Source organism: Symphalangus syndactylus, chromosome 12, assembly GCF_028878055.3.
Source record: "Symphalangus syndactylus isolate Jambi chromosome 12, NHGRI_mSymSyn1-v2.1_pri, whole genome shotgun sequence".
NCBI lineage: Eukaryota > Metazoa > Chordata > Mammalia > Primates > Hylobatidae > Symphalangus > Symphalangus syndactylus.
The window spans coordinates 87,543,167-87,561,710 of record NC_072441.2 but is presented as its reverse complement, the minus strand read 5'-3'; the positions used below and the strand labels follow the sequence as shown (position 1 = coordinate 87,561,710).

Below are 18,544 nucleotides of genomic sequence, written 5' to 3'. Positions count from 1 at the left end.
CAACAAACATATGTGTGCATGACTGATTATATAATAGTATGATTTATATTCTTTGGGGTATATATTCAGTAATGGGATTGCTGGGTCAAACAGTATTTCTGGTTCTAGGTCTTTGAAGAATTGCCACACTGTCTTCCACAATATTTGAACTAATTTACATTCCCACCAGCAGTGTAAAAGCATTCTTATTTCTCCACACCCTTGCCAGTATCTGTTGTTGTTTCTTGACTTTTTGCGGGGGAGATTGGGGGGATGGAGTTTCGTTCTTGTTGCCCAGGCTGGAGTGCAATGGCATGGTCTTGGCTCACTGCAACCTCCACTTCCTGGGTTCAAGAGATTCTCCTGCCTCAGCCTCCCAAGTGGCTGGGATTACAGGCACCCACCACCACACCTGGCTAATTTTTTTGTAGTTTTAGTAGAGAGAGGGTTTCGCCATGTTGGCCAGGCTGGTCTCAAACTCCTGACCTCAGGTGATCCACCTGCCTCAGCCTCCCAAAGTGCTGGGATTACAGGTGTGAGCCACTGTGTCCAGCCTGTTTTAACTTTTTAATAATTGCCATTCTGACTGATGTGAGATGGTATCTCATTGTGGTTTTGATTTGCATTTCTCTAATGATCAGTGATGTTGAGCTTTTTTTCATATGTTTATTGGCCTCATAAATGTCTTCTTTTGAGAAGTGTCTGTTCATGTCCTTTGCCCACTTTTTAATGGGGTTGTTTGGTTTCTTTCTTGTAAATTTGTTGAAGTTCCTTGTAGATTCTGAATATTAGAACTTTGTCAGTGGATAGATTGCAAAAACTTTCCCCCTATTCTGTAGGTTGTCTGTTCACTCTGATGATAGTTTCTTTTGTTGTGCAGAAGCTCTTTAGTTTAATCAGATCCCATTTGTCAATTTTTGCTTTTATTGCAATTGCTTTTGATGCTTTCATCATGAAATTATTGCCCATGCCTATGTCGTGAATGGTATTGCTTAGCTTTTCTTCTAAGGTTTTTATAATTTTGGGATTTACATTTAAGTCTTTAAGCCATATTGAGTTAATTTTTGTACAAGGTGTAAGGAAGGAGTCCAGTTTCAGTTTTCTGCATATGGCTAGCCAGTTCTCCCAGACCCATTTATTAAACAGGGAATCCTTTTGCCATTGTTTGTTTTTGTCAGGTTTGTGGAAGATCAGATGGTTGTAGATGTGTGGTCTAATTTCTGAGTTCTCTATTCTGTTCCATTGGTCCATGTGTCAGTTTTTGTAACAATACCAAGCTGTTTTGGTTACTGTAGCCTTGTAGTATGATTTGAAGTCAGGTAGTGTGATGCCTCCAGGTTTGTTCTTCTTGCTTAGGATTGTCTTGGCTATACGCACTCTTTTTTTGTTTCATATGGATTTTAAAGTAGTTTTTTTAAATTTTGTGAAGAATTGCAATGGCAATTTAATGGGAATAGGATTGAATCTATAAATCACCTTGGGCAGTGTGGCCATTTTTATAATATTGATTCTTCCTATCCATGAGCATGGAATGTTTTGCCATTTGTTTGTGTCCTCTCTGATTTCATTGAACAGTGGTTTGTAGTTCTCCTTGAAGAGATCCTCCACTTCATCCTGGCCAGAACTTCCAATACTATGTTAAATAGGAGTGATGAAAGAGGGCATCCTCATCTTGTGCTGGCTTTCAAGGGGAATGCTTCCAGCTTGTGCCCCTTCAGTATGATATTGGCTGTGGGTTTTTCGTAAATGTGTCTGATTATTTTGAGGTATGTTCCATCAATACCTAGTTTATTGAGAGTTTTTAACATGAAGGGATGTTGAATTTTATTGAAGCCCTTTTCTGCAGCTATTGAGATAATTGTGTGGTTTTTGTCCTTAGTCCTGTTTCATATAAACAAATTACATTTATTGATTTGCATATGCTGAACAAGCCTGGCATCCTAGAGATGAGGCCAACCTTATGGTGAATAAGCTTTTTGATGTGCTGCTGATTCAGTTTTCCAGTATTTGATTAAGGATTTTTGCCTCAATGTTCATCAGGGATATTGGCCTGAAGTTTTATTTTTTTTGTAGTATTTCTGCCAGGTTTTGGTATCAGGATGACCCTGGCCTCATAAAATGAGTTCAGGGGGAATCCCTCCTTTTCTTTTTTTTTTTTTTTTTTATTATACTTTAGGGTTTTAGGGTACATGTGCACAATGTGCAGGTTTGTTACATATATATCCATGTGCCATGTTGATTTCCTGCACCCATTAGCTCGTCATTTAGCATTAGATGTATCTCCTAATGCTGTCCCTCCCCCCTCCCCCCACCCCACAACAGTCCCCGGAGCGTGATGTTCCCCTTCCTGTGTCCATGAGTTCTCATTGTTCAATTCCCACCTATGAGTGAGAACATGCGGTGTTTGGTTTTTTGTCCTTGCAATAGTTTACTGAGAATGATGGTTTCCAGTTTCATCCATGTCCCTACAAAGGGCATGAACTCATCATTTTTTATGGCTGCATAGTATTCCATGGTGTATATGTGCCACATTTTCTTAATCCAGTCTATCGTTGTTGGACATTTGGGTTGGTTCCAAGTCTTTGCTATTGTGAATAGTGCCGCAATAAACATACGTGTGCATGTGTCTTTATAGCAGCATGATTTATAGTCCTTTGGGTATATACCCAGTAATGGGATGGCTGGGTCAAATGGTATTTCTAGTTCTAGATCCCTGAGGAACTGGTACCATTCCTTCTGAAACTATTCCAATTGACAGAAAAAGAGGGAATCCTCCCTAACACATTTTACGAAGCCAGCATCGTCCTGATACCAAAACCTGGCAGAGACATAACCAAAAAAGAGAATTTCAGACCAATATCCTTGATGAACATTGATGCAAAAATCCTCAATAAAATACTGGCAAACCGAATCCAGCAGCACATCAAAAAGCTTATCCACCATGATCAAGTGGGCTTCATCCCTGGGATGCAAGGCTGGTTCAACATATGCAAATCAATAAATGTAATCCAGCATATAAACAGAACCAAAGACAAAAACCACATGATTATCTCAATAGATGCAGAAAAGGCCTTTGACAAAATTCAACAACCCTTCATGCTAAAAACTCTCAATAAATTAGGTATTGATGGGACGTATCTCAAAATAATAAGAGCTATCTACAACAAACCCACAGCCAATATCATACTGAATGGGCAAAAACTGGAAGCATTCCCTCTGAAAACTGGCACAAGACAGGGATGCCCTCTCTCACCGCTCCTATTCAACATAGTGCTGGAAGTTCTGGCCAGAGCAATCAGGCAGGAGAAGGAAATAAAGGGTATTCAATTAGGAAAAGAGGAAGTCAAATTGTCCCTGTTTGCAGATGACATGATTGTATATCTAGAAAACCCCACCGTCTCAGCCCTCCTTTTCAATTGTTTGGAATAGTTGCAGAGAAAGTGGTACCAACTTCTCTTTGTACCTCTGGTAGAATTCAGCTGTAAATCGCCTGGTCCTGGACTTTTTTTGGTTGGTGGGCTATTTACTACTGCCTCAATTTCAGAACTTGTTATTGGTTTCTTCAGGGATTCAACTTTTTTCCTGTTTCAAGCTTGGGATAGTGTATGTGTCCGGGAATTTATCCATTTCTTCTAGATTTACCAGTGTATGTGCATAAAGGTGTCTATAGTATACTCTGATGGTTGTTTGTATTCCTGTGGGATCAATGGTGATATTCCCTTTATCTTTTTTTTAATTGTGTCTATTTGACTCTTCTCTCTTCTTTATTAGTTTAGTTAGTGGTCTATCTATTTTATTATTCTTTTTCAAAAAACTAACTTCCATTCTTCTTTTAACCTTTTCTGTATGTTGATAATTAATGTGTCTCTTGTAAACAATTTTTTTCCTATTCAATCTGAAACTCTCTGTTTAGTAATTGGATTATTATTTCTTTTACATTCATTACATTTAATGAAATTACTGATATATTTGAGTTTAAATATATTGTTAGAATTTTTTTTCTTTTTTTCCCATTTTTTGTATACCTCCCTTCTCATCTTTTTGCTTTATTTTGAATTGTTTTTATTTTTCATTTCTCTTTTGTCAATTTGTTATGTACAAATTATCTTAATGATTATTTCAGAGGTTACAGTTCAAGGAAAATGTAAAGACTGTATAAAATTTTAATTTATCTTCATTTTAATGTTTTTATTGTTATGTATTTTAATTTATAAATATTTTTAAGTACACAAGACATTATGGTTGTTAGTGTGTACAATATAAATTATTAATTTACTTGCTCATGTTTTTATCTTTTCTGAGTTTTTAAAATTCATTTTTGTTTTTTTAAATTTCTATTTCCATCTAGGATGAATTTCCCTTCTACCTAACTCCTTTTCATGTTTCTTTTAATTCAGGTTTGCTGGTGACAAATTCTTTTTTTTTGCATATCTAAAACTGTTATTGTTTTTGTCTCCCTTTTGAAATGATACTTTCCCTGATGATAGAATTCTAGCTTGGCAGTTGTTTTCTTTCGGTATGTTGAAAATGTCATTCCATTAATTTCTGTTTTCCTGCCGTTAAGGGGTCAATTATTAGCCTTACTGTTAGTCCTTGAAAATAATGTGTCTTTTTACTCTAACTCCTTTTAAGGCTTTTTCTTTCTATCTTTCTTTTTACTGTTGTTTTATTTGATATGCCTACATGAATTTTATGTATCGGTGAATATGTATTTATCCTGTTGGTAGGCAACTCAGGATGATTCTTGAATTTGTGTCTTAATGTTTTCCTCAAGTGTGAAAAATTCATGGCCACTATTTCTTCGTATATTGCTTCTGATACATTCTATCTCTCCTATTAATCTGTAGTCTAATTACACATATGCTAGACCTTTTCCTGGGGTTCTATATGCTTCTTATGCTCTTTTATATATATTGCACTACTTTGTTTTTCTCTGTGCTTCAATCTAGATATTTTTTACTGACACATCTTCCAATTCACTGATTTTATCTCCAGTTATTTCTAATGTGGTGTTAAAACATCTATTAAGTTCTTAGTTTCTCTTATTACATTTTATACTTCTAGTGTTTTCACTTTATTTTTAAATAATATTTCTCATTCTCTGCTGTGATTTGAAAATTTGTCATATATTATTTTTTCAGCATAATAATCATTATAGTAGTTTTTATTGCTGCATAACAAATTAACATGTTTAGTAGCTTAAAATGCCACAAAATTTCTGTTGGACAGGTGTTCTAAGCATGACTTAGCTGGGTTCTCTGCTCAGGATCTCACACACCTGCAATCAGCATCAGCAGAGCTGTATTCCTTCTTGGAGTTTGGCATCCACTTCCAAACTCATGTGGTTGTTAGCAGAATTAAGTCACTTGTGGTTGTAGGACTGAGGTTGTGTTTTCTCTCTGGCTTTCAGCTGAAACGGTTAGTTCCTAGATGTTGCATATATTCCTTGCTACACTACCCTGTTACAAATTCTCTTAAAACATGGCCACTTAATTCTTTAAAGTCAGCAAGTTAGTATTCTTGCTCCATTCTGTTATGATAAATTCTTATACAATGTTATATAAGCATGGGAGTGAGACATATCATCGTCTTTGGCATATTCTATTGAACAGAGGCAAGTCACGGTTCTGCTCACACTCAAATGAAGGGAATACATGGGTGTGACTCATTATGGGTCGCCTTAGAATGTGTCTGCCACAGTCATATTTATTTTAAATTTGTATCTTGTAACTTTAATATGATTATTTTATGGGTCGGTTTGTATTGAGTTTTTTTTTTTTTAATTTGTTGAGTCTTAGATCTTTGGTTTTTTATCCTGGTATGTCTGGTGCATTTTTATTACATCTTGGTCACTCTCTATCAGAAATCCTCACACTTTCCTGAAAAGGGCCAAGTAATAAATAATTTAGGGTTTGTGGATCATACATAAATCCCTGTTCCAACTATTAAATTCTGCTATAGTAGCACAAAAGAAGCCATAGATTATACATAAGTGAATGAGTGGGGTTGTGGTTCAAAAAATTTCAGGTTTTCTTTGTGTGCTTACTGATATTTGAATTTTACATAGTTTTCACGTCACAAAGTATTTTTTAAATTTGTTTTCAATTATTTAAAATTGTAAAAACTAGCATACTCCTTGCAGGCTATGCAAAAACATGTAGTGGCCTGATGGGCTGTAGTTTTTCTACTCCAGTACTATATGAAAAAATTATAAAGACAAATTGGTACTCTAGATTATATTATCTTCCTCTAGAGAATATTTTATTTTGCTTCTTGACAGGTAATTAGACTAGGGCAAGATCATATTAATCTAACTGGAAATTAAATTAATTTGAAGTTTTAGTCTTTGTGAAGGGTTCATTTATTTCCACTTTACCCTTTCACAGACAGTATAACCCTTAAGCATACGGAAATTTCCAGATACTCTGCTCAGTTTATTAGTTCTTTTGACCAAAGACTACAAACAACAAATAACAGTTCCTCAAGGAAACTTCAAAGAAGTGAGGGTCAAGCTAACATTTCTGCATATTCTTTCTTTCTAGAATCTTGGTTCCTCAATTATTCACTGACTTAGTAGCTATATCCATATAGTATGGTCACTATAGCATCATTCTAGAGGTGTAGGAAAACTAATTCTATCCTTCAATTTTGTGTATGAATAGTAGCAGGGTGAAAGGAATCCCGGTAAGGAGTCACTTATTCCAGTTCCCTCACTTGTTTTCAGTTACTTCATTTGTAAAATAGGGATAATAGTGTGGATGTGTATGTCCACTTTATCATGTTATTGTGAGGTAACATAAAACAAGGTGACGGATGCAGAGTAGGAGGCAAAATCATCAGCAGCAGCATCACCACTACCACATTAATATATCATCACTCATAGATGAACACACCAAGGCTGAGATACGTGTCGGTCTAAATACTCGACAAGTTAGTCACAACTATGGAACTAAAACCTGGGTAAACCAAATCACTAAGCTAATGTTTTTTTCACCATTACCAAGATGTCTTTTTAGGTTGCTACCATTAGCAGTACCACCACTGAACAAAAATTCAAATTAAGCTCAATATTACCAATATAGCCCAGCTTATGAGGCTGGATTTCCTTTGTTTAAGTCCTAGTTTCCCATTTATAAGCTCAGTGTCTTACAGGAAATTATATAACATCTCTGTGTCTGTTTTCTCCAAAAAAAAAAAAAACAGTACAATTGTGCTATCTCGTAGGTTCATTGTTAGGATTAATTAAATGAGTTAATATGTGTGCATTGCATAGTTTAGTACCTAGCATATAATAAAGAGCACGTAATAGGTATTTTTTTAAGAAGTAGCAGCTCTAGGTTCACTGAGAAAACAAAAGATGGATGACAAAGAGTCTCTATATCTAAGGAGCTGACAATTGGCAATCTAAGACCAATGCAAAGAAACAATTAGTTAAAAATCTGTGACAATTTTTTCATGTGTTTTTTGGCTGCATAAATGTCTTCTTTTGAGAAGTGTCTGTTCATATCCTTTACCCACTTTTTGATGGGGTTGTTTGTTTTTTTCTTGTAAATTTGTCACTGGCCATCAGAGAAATGCAAATCAAAACCACAATGAGATACTATCTCACGCCAGTTAGAATGGCGATCATTAAAAAGTCAGGAAACAACAGGTGCTGGAGAGGATGTGGAGAAATAGGAACACTTTTACACTGTTGGTGGGACTGTTAACTAGTTCAACCATTGTGGAAGTCAGTGTGGTGACTCCTCAGAGATCTAGACCTAGAAATACCATTTGACCCAGCCATCCCATTACTGGGTACATACCCAAAGGATTATAAATCATGCTGCTATAAAGACACATGCACATATATGTTTATTGCAGCACTATTCACAATAGCAAAGACTTGGAACCAACCTAAATGTCCAACAACGATAGACTGGATTAAGAAAATGTGGCACATATACACCATGGAATACTATGCAGCCATAAAGAACAATGAGTTCATGTCCATTGTAGGGACATGGATGAAACTGGAAGCCATCATTCTCAGCAAACTATCGCAATGACAAAAAACCAAACACCGCATGTTCTCACTCATAGGTGGGAACTGAACAATGAGAACAGATGGACACAGGAAGGGGAACATCACACACCAGGGACTGTTGTGGGGTGGGGGGAGGGGGTATGGGTAGCATTAGGAGATATACCTAACGCTAAATGATGAGTTAATGGATGCAGCACACCAACATGGTACATGAATACATATGTAACAAACCTGCACATTGTGCACATGTACCCTAAAACTTAAAGTATAATACAAATAAAATTAAAAAAAAAATCTGTGACAATTGAGTGCCAACTTTTACATATCTTTCAACTAGAGACACTTATTCCCATCTATTTGGGCTACGGATAATGAAATGGATTTAATATGCAGAAGGTTCCCTGGCAAGGCTGAGGCCTTGGGGCAAACTGAGCTGAGGGCTCCAAAATAAATACAGGGTGTGTGGCAAGAAGTGCAGAGACGAGAAAGATCAGTTTAAAAGTGAGAAGACAACTCACAGAATGGGAGAAAACATTTGTAAATGAAATATTTGTAAATCTTATCTCTGATCAGGATCTAGTATCCATAATATATTTAAACAATTCATAAAAGAATAAAAAGACAACTGCATTTAAAAATGGGCAAATAATCTGAACAGACATTTCTCCAAAGCAGATATACAAATGGCCAATAAGAACATAAATGGATGCTCAACATCATTAGTCATTAGGGAAGTAAATCAAAACCACAGTGAGATACCACTTCACACCCACTGGGATGGCTATAATTAAAAAAATAAAAAGAAACACCAGAAAATAAGTGTTAGCAAGTATGTCGAGAAATTAGAACACTCATAACATTGCTGGTGGGAAGGCAAAATCCTCAGCCACTTTAGGAAACAGTCTGGCAGTTCCTTAAAAGGTCAAAAAAAAAAAAAGTATGAAAGCTCAGACAATAGAATTCAGGAACAGTGTTGATGATTCTTTCCAGATACTTTAAACTGCTCCAAGTGTCAGAGTATCTGAAGGTCAGCCCTCTGCATGAGGACTCCATGCATAAACCCTGCTTGATAATTGTTGCTTCTATTCTCTCATGTATGAAGGGTTACTCCATAAGGCCTTAAGCTTCCCTCCCTTGGCACCAAAGAAATGGACAGAAAATCTGACATGGATTTCAGCAGGACTATTACCCACACTGATAAAGGAAATAAGCCTTTTCATCCCAGAGATTGTCCCTAATAGCCAAGCCAACTCTGTTCCCCAAAGTGTTATTCTCAGCATTAGAAAATGAGCTGCCTTAGTAATGAGGCCTCCAGATGCTCTGCTGTCTGGATTGTGTCTTCTGCCATTATCACTTGGGAGTAGTAAGTGTTGTTTTGGAGACAGAGACATCTAACACTGGGGACAGACAATTTGTACCTTATTAAAAAACACCTAAGCCAAAGTTAATGCTTTGTGACCCAAAGACGAAATCCTTCCAGTGGATGGACTTGTGAGAATCTAGGGGAACTTAGTGTGACTTCACTTCTGGTGTTGGACACAGGAAGACTGAGCTAGGCATTATTTCCTTCCACTCTAAATAGTTCCTTTAGTTATCACATTCTTGGTGCTATCTAAAGATTATCCAACAAAGGGGAAAAACTATAGCTCTGCTCAGTATGACATCAGTGACCCTCTGTTAAGGAAATTCATAGACTCTTCAGTAAAATAGCATAGTTCCATAAAGTGATCGTTAGTTAAATAACCGATGTGTTTTAAATAATCTTAGAAAAGGCATTGACAAAAATCTGGGAAACATTGTATAACTATCAGTAATAAAAAAAAATCCATAATCTATGATTGCAGGCAGTCAAATTTCCAGAGTGGTGAATATAATTCAGGTATAAGCACAACTCTCTAGAAGACTCAAGAAATAGGCTAAGTGGTGAGTTTCACTTCCTTAACAGCTGGGATGGGGAATGTTTATGATAGTGTATACTGTTATTGCATAGCCAGTGATAGTCTATGGAAGAAGGGGGAACACGGGCTCTAATAAGAAAGAATGTGATTTCTAAGAAGTTGGAAACGTAGACTAATAGACTAGAGAAGAGGGCCATAAAGTACTTGGAAGGCTGTAATTGGATCCTGTACCAAAGGCTGTCCAAGAATCTAAGCTCCATGAGAAAAAAGACCAATTGGGTCATCTTTATTTTCCTAGCACTAGCATAGTACTTATATTTTGTGACTTCCCAACACATTGAACTCTTGAAGAAGTTATTTTGCTCGGTAAAAATCAAGCACGATTTTAGTTTAAGCAAATTGAAATGCAAAGGAGACTTTTTGTTTTAGATTTCAAAGGTTGCTTTATTAATATATAATTCTGCATATTTATGTGGTGCATTGATTTTTTGATATACTAATACAATGTGTAATGATAAAATCCAAGTAATTAGAATATCCATCACCTCAAACATTTATTATTTCTTTGTGTTGGGAGCACTTCAAATCTTCTCTTTTAGAAATTTTGAAATATAAAATAAATTCTGGTTACCTCCCATACTATCGAGCGCCAGAATGGATTCCTTGTAACTATGTTTGTACCTTTTAACCAACCTCTCTTCATCCACAACCTCACCATTTCCAGCCTCTAGTAACCACCATTCTCCTCTCTACCTCCATGTGATCAACTTTTTAAGCTCTCACATATAAGGGAGAACATATGATACTTTTATTTCTGTGCCTGGCTTATTTTGTTTTAAAAAATTCTACATAATAGTTGTACATATTTACAGGGTACATGTGATGTTTGGGTACATGCATAGAATGAAAATGCACAGGAGATTTTTAAAAATTCAGGAAACAAGAGAATAAGTAAGTTTTCTTCTCCAGGGAAAAATTGTAAACAGTACACTCATCTAGGATTGGGCCAGGAACAGGCATGTTTCTCATTTTTTTAAATTTATTTGAAAGCAAGGAAAGGCAATACAAACCCCAAAGTCAAAGACATTACCTGAATTTTGAGGTTTCTGTCTATCTGTACCCTCTCTACGTTTTTATCTCTCGTTTTTCCTCCTCACCTACGTTTCCTAGACTTTAGATGAGTAATCCTATCCTTGCCTACATTTTAAATTTCCACATTCCACTCTGCATCCCTTTACTGATTATTCTCTTAGATGGAGCTGGGATAGCATTTTTGGGGGAGTGTTAGCAGTTTAAATAACTATCTGGAAGAGAGGGAGGCAAATATTCGAGGCCACAGACCTGAATAAGATCTTCTGGTTAATAAAATACAAATGCATTATGAAAATAATGTGAATTAATTTTAACGTATGCAAGTGTAAAGGAAACTGTGATTTTTATAACTATGGGCTCCACGCTATCAATTCAATTATAACCCAGGCAAGGGATCTAGATGTCATTGCAGATTGTTTCTAGATATATTAGTTGGATAATCTACTATGACCAGAGGGAGAAGTAAAATACTGAGCATCTTCAGGAAAGGGATTAGAGGATTAGAGGCAAAACTGAAAATTATATTCAACTTAATCCACACCTGTGTTAGTATAATACATGCAGCAGTGCATGGATTTGGTCAATGCATTTCAAGAAAGATTTTGAAAGAGCATAAAAAATTCCATTTGAGCAACTGGAAGGGAAATTATAATACTTACAAAGTTAAGGTTAAGATAATCACATACTTGTTTACAAATCCAGAAATATTAGATTGAAGCCCCTCCACCCCTGCCCCTGATCCTCTTAGAAATTTAAACTTGCTAATTTGGGGAAAATGAAAAAGAAATAACTGTAACTTCTAATAACACTAGTATTTATTGAGGGTTTCCTATTTGTCAAATGCTAGGTCAAACTCTTCAAACAAATAAGCCATTTAATTTTCATGGCAACTCTACGAAATATTAACAAATTCAACTTACAAATGAGTTAAATATTATGGTTAAGATTCCAGAGGACCTATTGAGGAATTTATGCAGGAGAGCTCCATGAACAGGTTTTTGAAGAAAGTGTAATGGCAACATCCAGCAGGAAGACTTAGACTAAGATCAACCAAAGGAGACAGGTTAGTTAGGAGGCCTTGTTGTGATCATAGAGGATGGTCATGGCAGTCAGTAGTTGGGCATTGGTAGAAAGCATGAAGTGGAGGGGACAGGAAGAGAGAATTTCAGGAGGCACTGTCTTTGTGTGGAAAAGGGAAGGGTGGTAATTAGGACAGTCCTTAGCTTTCTAAATGGAGATAATGGTTAAATATGGTGAGTATTATCAGGAGTAGATGCGGGTATAAGGAGCAAGGTTAATCTGCGCCAGTACAACCTCTCATACTGGGTCTACTTGAGGTAAGACAAAAGGAAGGTGGATCAGCTTATTTGTATCCCCATCATAACTTGGATTATGCATAATTGAAGTAAAAAAATAGGATGATTCATTGTTCTCTGATTAAATGAATATTATCTTTGCTCTCATACTAGAAAAACCTATTCCCTACTTAAAAAGTCACCCACAGATTCATTTTGCCATCTTTTCTACCTTTGATTAGAATTCGAGGAGACAATCTAAATATTGCAATGTCATATCAAACCATTTTTTATGATCCTAGGTGATATTTATTGCAAGGTTTCTAGAAAAAGTCATCGGTAGAAGTGTTCCCTTTTCTACTCTTTGATGGTCACTGAGGATTTTAGATGCAGGGCTTAGATAAGTGAAGACCAGGACCTTGGGGTGAAGATCACTCCTCTGGGGAGGAGAAGCATTCTCAGGACTCTCACAGGGCATTTGGCCTTGGAAACTGCTGACAGTGTGAAAAGGATATCAGTCAGTCTCACATCTTCTATTCTTCACTATTCCTCACTGGATCCTTGGGAAGTAATTCAGGAGTGTATTGAGTAGGAACTCTAGAGCTGGGCACATTTGATGTATCACCTGCTTCTTCCTTGACCTAGGCCCACTCCTTCAATGGCCAGGTAGTTGTTTCTTTCTTTCTTTAAACAGCTTTATTGAAGTACAATGGAGATATAATACACTACATATATTTAATGTGTACAATTTAATGAGCTTGGCCAGATACCATCATCATAATTAAGGTAACAAACATATCTATCACCTTTAAACACTTCCTTGTGTCCCTTTGCTTTTTGTTTTGTTTTGTGGTAAGGCACTTAATATGAGATACACCATCATCAAAAATTTTAGGTGCATATTACAATATTGTTTACTATAAGAATTATGCTGTACAGCAGCTCTCTAGAACTAATTATCTTGCATAATTGAAACTTTACATGAATTGAACAACAACTCCCCACTTCCCCTTTCTTGTTCCCCAGTAATCACGATTCTATTTCCTGCTTCTATGACTTTGACTATTTTAAATACCTCATATAAGTGGAATCATGCAATATTTGTCCTCCTGTGACTGGCTTATACCATTTAGCAAAATGTCCTCCAGGCTCATCCCTGTTGTTGCAAAGGGCAGGATTTCCTTTTTTTTTTTAAGGCTTAATAACATTACATTCTATGTAAATAGCACATTTTCTTTATTCATTCATCTACCAGTGGACCCCTGGTTTGTTTCCACAATTTGGCTATTGTGAATGGTGCTGTAATGGACATGGGAATGCAAATATCTCTTCTAGATTTTGATTTTAATTCAGGTATATGAAAATATGTTCAGTGTCACTAATCATCAGGGAAATGCAAATCATAACCACAATGTGATATCACCTCATACCAGTTAGGTGGCTAGTATTTATTTTTTTTAATCTATAATCAAAAGATAACAAGTGTTGGAGAGGATGTTGAGAAATTGGAACCCTTGTGCACTGTGGGTGGGAATGTAAAATGATGTAGCCACTGTGGAAAACAGTATGGATACTCCTCTGACCTCCATATGATCCAGCAAGCACAACTCTGGATCATATACCTCTGGGTATATAATAATAATTAAAAAAAAAAGAACCAGGGAGTTGTTTCTACAGATCTCTTTCAGTTTGTTACCACCTTCTGATCACTATCTCTTCTCTCAATCCCAGGGTCCCAGGGTAGCATTCTATGCTTCCAAAGAAGAGGGTAGGGACAAGTGATTATTCTGAGCAAGTAAACAACAGGCTTAGGGCATTGCTCAGAGGATGGACATGTTTTTACTGAAAGCCTTGGTCCAGCCTACACTGTCATGATTAACTCATCATATGTTTCTTTCCTTTGCCCAGCTCTTTCAAACCTAGACCCACTTTGATGCCAAAGCCAAATTCCACTTTTGTGACTGAGTTCCTCTTTGAAGGTTTCTCCAGCTTCAGGTGGCAGCACAAACTTGTGTTCTTTGTTGTCTTTCTAACTTTGTACCTGCTGACTCTCTCTGGCAATGTAATTATCGTGACCATTATTTGCCTGGACCATCATCTCTACACCCCCATGTACTTCTTCCTAAACATGCTATCCATCTCTGAGACCTGCTACACTGTGGCCATCATTCCCCATATGCTTTCTGGTCTCTTGAATCCTCGCCAGCCCATTGCCACCCAAAGCTGTGCCACTAAGCTCTTCTTCTATCTCACCTTTGGCATCAACAACTGCTTCCTGCTCACAGTCATGGGATAAGACTGCTATGAGGCCATCTGCAACCCCCTAAGGTATTCAGTCTTCATGGGCAAGAGGGCCTGTATCCAATTGGCCTCTGGGTCACTGGGGATTGGCCTTGGCATGGGCATTGTCCAAGTAACATCTGTTTTTGGCCTGTCATTCTGTGATGCCTTTGTCATCTCCCACTTCTTCTGTGATGTGAGACCCCTGCTGAAGCTGGCCTGTACAGACACCACTGTCAATGAGATAATCAACTTTGTTGTCAATGTCTGTGTCCTTGTTCTATGGGCCTGGTCTTTATCTCCTATGTCCTCATCATCTCCACCATTCTTAAGATTGCCTCAGCTGAAGGTCAGAATAAGGCCTTTGCCACTTGCACCTCCCACCTCACAGAGGTCATCATCCACTATGGCTGTGCCTCCATCATCTACCTGAAGCCTAAGTCCCAGAGTTCCCTGGGACAGGACAGACTCATCTCAGTGACCTACACTACACTGTCATCACTCCCCTACTGAACCCTGTTGTGTACAGCCTGAGGAACAAGGAGGTCAAAGATGCTCTGCACAGAGCTGTGGGGCAAAAGCCCCTGCCTCCTTAATGAAGAGAGTTTGTGAAGGCTTTTCCTTTGAGTTTATAAATATGTATGAATTTTTAATGCTCTTTCAATAATGCCCTTATGTATGGGATCAAGAAGACTGGACTAAATTGAACTGAGTGGTAAAACTGGAGGTTTCTGTTTGAGATTGTTGTGATCTTCTATGCCCTGCTCCAGAACAGTTAGAAAATAGCTTAGCATACACTTATGAATGTAGGAAAAAAATGCATGCCTGGATTATGCACTCACATACACATGCACACAGCTACACATACCCTGAGAATATTTTGAGTTATACAACTCAATTAAAACAGAAAGTCTGGCCAGGTGCAGTGGCTCACGTCTGTAATCCCAAAACTTTGGGAGGCCAAGGTGGGCAGATCACGAGGTCAAGAGTTCAAGATAAGCTTGACCAATGTGGTGAAACTCCATCTTTACTAAAAATGCAAAAATTAGCTAGGCATGGTGGCGCGCGCCTTTAATCCTAGCTACTCAGGAGGCTGAGTCAGGAGAATCGAGTGAACCTGGGAGGCAGAGGTTGCAGTGAGCCGAGATTGCGCCACTGCACTCCAGCCTGGGCGGCAGAGCTAGACTGGGTCTCAAAAAAAAAAAAAAAAAAACCAAAAAAACATAAAGTCCAGTAGGGTTCTAAAAAGCTAATGAGCAAAATGTTTGGAAACCACCTCAGAAAGATTTTCTAGTTGACTGTTAAGGGTGTCAGAATAATTTGTGCCACATTTTAAGCAAATAAGTTAGAAGATACACACACACATATGCATTTCTGTGGATGTTGCAGGCTTTCTTGTAAAAGAAAAAAAAGAAAGGCTAGAGGCAGACCTTCCAAGTTGATGGAACTGCTCTAACTGACCTAGGAGTAAAGAGTGCAGATGTAGGAAAGAGCAAAGAAGCATCAGCTACAGAGAACACAGACGTGAACTGTCCATATTCCTGAGATGCCCGGATCAGAAAATTCAGATTGAAAAGAAGAACATGCTGAAAAGGTTAACACTTTTCATACATTCAACACAAGAGTAAAAAGGATGGAGGTTGAAAGGATCAGTAAAAGTATAGTTCCTTTTGCCAGGTTGACATAAAACTCTCTGAAATAGTGTTATAAACATAAGCACTTTAACTACAACTTCTGAAAAGAATTATTAATGAACAGAAATCTGATGCATGACTTAAAAACTTTCCAGTGAGCTCCTAAGCCTGCAGGGGTGAATTTTCAGAAGTTTCTTCTTCTATACTTCCAACTTTAAACCTGAGTTTAAACAGCATTTTATGCCTGAGCATCACAGAAGGTGAAAATATGTGTTCTGGTGCAAGGAAGGATATTCTCTCTCTCATCTTTCCACTGCACTCTGGCCTTCTATACTGAGGAATAAGCATACCCTGAGTTTCAAATACAGTCCTACAGTATCCAGAATCCATCCAATCCAATGGGTTGAACCTGTAGAGGCAAGATATCACTTCTGATAGTGTGGTAAAGTCTGCTGGATGCTGAAAATGGGACAATTCATTGCAAATAAATTATTTAAGTCAAGTTAACATGCCTTTCTTTGCCAAAAATTGTCATGTGAAGTCCGACTGGGGATAAAAGATATCTTTGTTTTAGTGTCCAGATTTCTAGAAATGATATAGTTCATTTCTGTGAGGTTGGTCAAGAGACAATTAAATTTTGCTTAAAAGTTCTGCTTAATCTAATTAGAAGCCATTGGGTAAAGATCTGCTGGCCAATGTCACACTGTCTTCTATCTGAAGTTGTATTTGGTGAATGCTGCAGCACATCACCTGGATTGCTTGCACTCCTTCAGGACCCACACAAGCATTCCTCCAGCTGCCGAGAGTACCTTGGGCTAATGGCTCTCAGTTGAGTTCCTCTTCAAGAATTGTCCTTGTTAAACAGCTGGTTCTTCCAAGGTCATGCTCCCTTCCCAGGGATATACTATCTCCAGTGGTTTGTCTATTTAGGGTATTGCTTCACCTTAAGATAAGTAGGAAAGGCTCTCCCAGCTCCAGAGGGAGGTTGATTACATCACGTTTCAACTTTTTTGTTTTTGCCCAATATTGCTTTCTTCACTTCTTCACAAGTGTACATGCTGAGAGCTAATAAACTTGCTGTGTTCAAATCTCTGTCTCAGTGTCTGCTTTCTGGGGACCTCAACCTGCAACATTTTAGGATCTCATTTCTAAAATAGCCATTAACATAAGTGGAGAAGTCAAACTTTCAGCCCCGATATATTCTACTAAATGCAGATCAGTGGCTCTTATATTTTAATTTAAAATAATTTTATTCTATTTATTCAACTATATTTACTGTGATTCAATTTGGTTGGCAGTAGTGCAGTATTATCTTCTTGGAAACTGGTTAAAAAATTAAAATCTGAACTTTTCTCAGAATCCATAGGAAGTCATTCTTTTCTTTTCAAAAAATTATCTGTGAGCAGTTTCCATTTCATCGCAGCCTGATGCTACTACCTTGCAGAGAGATTGCTGACCATTATCAATGATATTTGAAAATTGGAAATAACAGGAAACACTGAAAGTGGACTTATGTCATTTCATTTTCAAGGAGAGGAAGAGTGTCATTGTCATAAGTGAAATACAGAAGTGAATTGTTGTGCTGGGCACACTGATAGAGTAAAAGGTTTGTGGTGGGAATGTTGTAGCGACTGATGAAGTTCCAGATAGAGACATGGACTTGGTAAGTAGCTGTCCAGAGCTGGGCAGATCAGCCATGGCAGGAAGACAGCCCGACTCTCTGAGATTATCTAGAGTCCTAGGCTGGCAGGTGCCTCTGCCATCCTCAGCATAAAACTTCCATCTCCAGGTTGTCACCATTTCCCGTTTAATGAGAAGAGGGAAAGATCAGAGTCTTTCTTCAAGTACTCAACTCATCAACATACTGACAAGGTGTACCATTTGTCTGAGTCTCCACTCTGAAGGTGGTCACAGGAGTATGTCTTCCATTGGCCACCAGTGGGGAGTTACTGACTTGCTTTTCAGGAATCGGCCCCTAACTATTGTGAATCCATAATGACTTTTTGTCTGCCAATTTGAAACAGCAATTCATGGGAGAGCAAATTTTGCTCTATGAACTGGCCTTGACCAATTTGGTAAGAGACAGGAGGTGACAGAGGGGATGACAAGGGTGAATCTAGAGTGAATTATTTCTATTCCAATCATCTTTATAATACATGTACTCCATCTCTGGCATAGTAAAAAGTGTTTTATTTGTAAAGCCACCTTTATAAATGCCATATTTTAGGGGTCCACAAAATACTCAAGCCCTGACCCTATGTTCCACATTCCCTCTGGACCAAGAAATGTATGACTGTTGAGAAGAACATGGGTAGAAATAAATGAGTAGAAACCCAGACA

General features: G+C 37.6%; 1 pseudogene; it reads left to right on the top strand.

Annotated features, from left to right (window-relative positions):
* The first annotated feature begins 14,223 nt into the window (after positions 1–14,223).
* LOC134734879 (olfactory receptor 10J3-like) lies at positions 14,224–15,166 on the top strand (annotated as a pseudogene).
* Positions 15,167–18,544: the final 3,378 nt, after the last annotated feature.